This window comes from Solanum stenotomum, chromosome 11 (assembly GCF_019186545.1).
Source record: "Solanum stenotomum isolate F172 chromosome 11, ASM1918654v1, whole genome shotgun sequence".
NCBI lineage: Eukaryota > Viridiplantae > Streptophyta > Magnoliopsida > Solanales > Solanaceae > Solanum > Solanum stenotomum.
The window spans coordinates 20936450-20941472 of NC_064292.1; positions in this window are offsets into that span (position 1 = coordinate 20936450).

The window sequence follows — 5023 nt, forward strand, 5'->3', positions numbered from 1 at the left end:
TGACCTAACTTCTAGTCTATAGTATAAGAATTGAACTTGTGTGGTTTTGTCCACTTGTGGTGGCGGTGTTTAGTTCTTGTCTGTCTATGCATGTTGATATCATGGTTTTAAAGGCAATAGATGTGAAGTGAATTGATGATTATGATGCATATGTTTATGAAGTTGTGCTATAAAGGTTATGTATGAAATCCTCAATGCTAGCATGATGTTTAAAGTGTGTTGATGATGAGGAGTATAATGTGAATGATAATGTTAGGGATAAGGTGTGGTCTACATGATTGATTATGTTAAGTACTATCGTAGAATGACCCTTACCTATATGACCCCTATATGAATGTGTGATCATATACATGTTAAGAGTACCTATTCAATGTTGAATGTGTCTTTGTCTCCTATGATGAAGTGTGGGTGTGTGGTTTATAATCCCTAAAGGATTTATATGTGAATTGCTTATGATTCGGGGACATTGTGAATGTGGTGTGATCCGTTGAAAGGAAGTGCACTCAATATCAATGTTGTTGCTATTATGTCACTATGAGGACCAATATGCACACACACACTCTACATGTATAACTATGAATATGTGTGTTATGGTGTCTATTGAAAGGTTAACTCTTATATGCACTCTTATATCTTATTATGCAAGCAAACTGTATGATTAGCAAGGTATGCATATGTGTTGCATAAAGGTGTTTATGTGAATGGATTTCTCACATGTGTACACACACAAATATGAATAAATGAATAAGGTTATGATAATCTAGTGAAAGTGAGTCTCTTGAAAGGTTTCCTCAATTGTACTCTAAACTAGACTATGTTATGAATATGGTATGAATATGTGAAAGGTCATTTTCACATAATGTAGGTTCTAAGATGAAAGTTCATTCTCATCTTAGAAACCTTTGAGCTTTATGATATGAAGGATTAAGTCCCTAAAGCCTATTTTATGAACTAATGTTAAATAAAGGCTTAAAGATGTTTAAAAAGGGAGTTGGAGCTTAGCACCGAGTGAACATGAAAAATGAGAGTGGGGGGCTTCACGTTTAGCAAGTCCGGCTTCCCACAAGAGAACCTTCACATTTTGCAAGTCCGGGTTCCCAACATAGATGTTGTCTCATGAGATGGAAACCTCCACGCCAAGTAAGTCAAGGTTTCTAGTAGCAATCTCCTTGTTCCATAACTACGTGCCCCCGTAGCTCTTAGATTAGTGGATCCACTAGATAGCTATTATGTATGTAGGTCCTACCTTGGCAAGTAGTACCCTCTCTTTTCAGTGTGGGAGTAGAACACCAGATTCCATGTAGCTCACATGGTCTATGTCGGTTATGGCAATGTCTCCCGTAAGTTAAGAAATGAACTAAGATAAGAATATAAACTCTAGTCATGATTTCTTGAAGAGTTACTTAGTGTAGGTAGGACTATGGACCCTACTTATGCATTGCACAAAAGAACTCTAAGAGAGGTTACGATTTGGCTCTTTATGTAATGAAAACTATGGTCTATGTATGTTAATATGAAAGCATGTTAAGGTTGACTTTACTTATGTCAAGACATGAAGTATGATTATGTGTTTGAATTACACTTATGACTTTTTAATATGTTTGATTAGTATATGTGGGGGTATGATACTCCATGTGTACATTGGATAAGTGAGCTTGTGAAGGGGTTGTGATGGTGGTTTACCTATGATATGAACTAAATGAGTTATGACTAATGATATAGTAAATTAATGAGTCCTTATATGATGTTATGAAGTATGTTGGTCTTATGTCTAATGTTAAATGAAGATGTTATGACTTGTCAAATATGATGTGCCTAGTCTATGGAGGATTCCTAGGAACACTTGGTGTGAGTAGTATTATGGGATGCTACCTGCACATTGCACTAGTGTGACTTGGGGGTTGTCTTAGGTGATGGTTCCTATGTAAAAACTATGTCTTATGGCGTGCTTATGACTCTATGAATATATGTTGTTGGGTTGATGAAGGCTATATGTAAGTTCACCCTTGGTAGCCTTAAGTTGATACATTGCACCAAGTATTCCCTAAGGGTTGCTTGAGGAAAGGAGTTAAGATAAAGAAGAAGGTAATGTATTGTATGCATTGAATGTGCCTAAAATGTTATAAGTGGCTCTATGTGCTATTATGAATGGTTTCCATGTGTATGATGATGCATGTGGTTTATATTGTGCCTATTATACTAAATGTTCTTGAAGTTTCTCTAAAATGGCATGACGCATGGTTTCCAATTAAATGTCCCTTTTAAAAGCATGTTTTTGCATGGTTATTATACTTAGTGCATTCTTGTACTAACACCATTCTTCTTCATCTTTTTACACCAAGTGTAGGTGGTGGTGGCTAAAGGGCCTTTCCTAGAAGTGAGGAGCTTGGCTTACTATCCCCAAGTTCGGGTGTGTCCGTCAAGATTCAACGACCTTTATGTTAAAGAGTTACCTTAAGTTCTATGTACTAGATAATAGTTTCTTATGTATTGTAAGGGTTGTGTCCCTCTTGTGTTGTAGTCATGCTTTAAGATGGCTACTTGGAGACGTAGTACTTCGATTTTGTATTAAAGGTTTAAATGAGGTGGCTTTTAAGTCTTGTGTTATATTATGAAAATGTTTTAAATTTTTTGCTATTTTTCTATGATAAATTCAATGACAAATGCCAAAGGCTTGTATAAGACCTCCGAGAGGTCGAATACACCGGTAACAACTAGGGGGTGCTCTCGGTTCGTTACAAAATTGGTATCAGAGCATAGGTTTATGAAAATGGTCTTAGGATTCAATGCCTCATGAACCACGTCTAGTAGAGTCTTGTTCATTGGTGTGAGTCGTGACACATCTATGAGCGAGAGGCTATAGGACGATAGAAGTTTCACTTTCTTTATTACTCTTGTGTCGTACCGTAGAGCTTAACTCCATATGATCTCTCTCTCTTTTATTTTCCCTTGTCCGGTGGTCTTCAAGATGTGATTACTTGGAAGGGGTGATGTTGCAAGGATCGAGGGAAGAAAAGGTGAGCTTTAATGCTTATTACGATGTGCTGACTATATTAGTATATATGAAGATAGATTTGGAAATCGTATTGTGATACCACTCATGGCTATGTGTGACCTAAGAGGCTGGGAGGATTACATTGAAAATGTTGTATGGTGGTATAGTTCTCATATGATAAGAGTCGTTATGGTAAGAATGAAATCCTTTTTAGGATGATGAGTTGCTTTATGGTGATGGGTAATGATAGTAGAAAGTCATGGTGTAGATTTGAGGAGGTTTGAAGGAATGTGGTAACTAGTGTGAGTTGAAAGTTACTTTTTTTTCTTATGGGTGATGCTTCATGGTTGTCCTTGTGTGAATCAGAGTTCTTGTGTAGGCTTGCCCTCAGTTGCTCTAAGGTTAACTTGGAGAGTTGCATGTAACCGTTTGTTCATGGGAAGGACAAGAGAATAGATGTTGACCAACTCTAAAGAGGATAGTTGTCTTGTAAGGTTGATGTTAAGTATGGTTATTCAAAGAGGGTTTAGATAATACCTAGGCATGGGGGTATGATGTGATAAATAGTTGATTAAGCTCACCCCAAGTAGGGGATAATGTGCCTAGATGGTAAGGTTTTAAGTGCCCTTAATATTTCTCCATTGAACTACCTTGATGTAACGACCCGGGAGCACCCCCTAGCCGTTACATGTGTATTCGACCTCTCGGAGATCTTATACAACCCTTAGCATCCATTCATCGCATTCGGTAATAAAAACTGTAAGGAATAAGAACACTTTTTAAAAACAAATCCATAATACTCATAAAGTCTATCAAATGTAAAGAAGTAGAATTTCTAAGTTTCATGTACCATCTTAGACACGAATAGAACATTTTAGGAACACGACCCTTTACATCAATAGAAAAAATAAGTCTTATACAATGTCTAAGTGGAAATACTAGAAAGATAACAACTATGCCCTCGAATATATAAGGGCATACCAAGCTTCTTGAGAAGAGTCAATATCCCAAGCTTCCTCAAAAGATCTCCTCACTTCCCACCACCTACACTTATAACAATAGAGAAATATGGAGTTAGTACAATAAGTACTAAGTATGATGACCATGCAAGAAAACATGCACAACGGACATTTACAAGGAATGTATGCTTTTAAGACCTTCTTTAACAAACCTTTACAACCACAAGCATAAACCCACATTTAAAGTCACCATTCACATCATTTACAACTCAATTAATTCAAGTGCACAATACTTAAACAAGATAGTAAAGCAATTCCTTCATTACCATTTAAGCCTCTATCTGAAGTCACCCTAAGCCACACTTAAGTGAATAATGAAGTGACCGCCCATACAACCTCTTCATATACACCTAAGTGTTCCTAAGAGTTACCATAGACAAGGGTTTTATCATTACATTCTAACTCACTAAGTCAACATTCTTTATAAAACCATATAAGAGACACAAAAGCATATAGGGGGCAATCACATAATAGCCCTAAGGCTTAGGGAACTCACTTTAGCATCTTTTAAGCCTACTCGTGCCATGTGTAGATAGCATCCCATACTACTACCTACACGTTGTAAAACCTATCCAATACTAGAGTGCACATCCCACATGATGGAAATAGGCCTTAACCGAGATAGACCACACTAGCAAGGTATGGAATCCGGAGTCTATCCTACTCCGTGGAGGTTGTTCTACTTGCCAAGGGTAGAACTAAAAGCGACCCATGTTGGCACATGGTTTAAGAGATGTCCAAGGATGTTCATTGTGCCTAATCTCAGCCTCAACTAGGCCACCATCCTAACCACATCCACTCGGTGCTTAGCCTTGGTTTCCATAGAGTATTCAATCACATATGTACTAGAGAGGGTTCCTTTTCTAGTTCAACCAACTCATAATACCTCTTCCCAAGAAAGGCCCCATTTCTTTGTCATAGCCAATCTAGGTTCATAAGGATAGCTCATTTGACTTTCTTAGATAAGGATTTTCATGCCGTTCCGGCTCCATCCATTTCTAAGTCTATC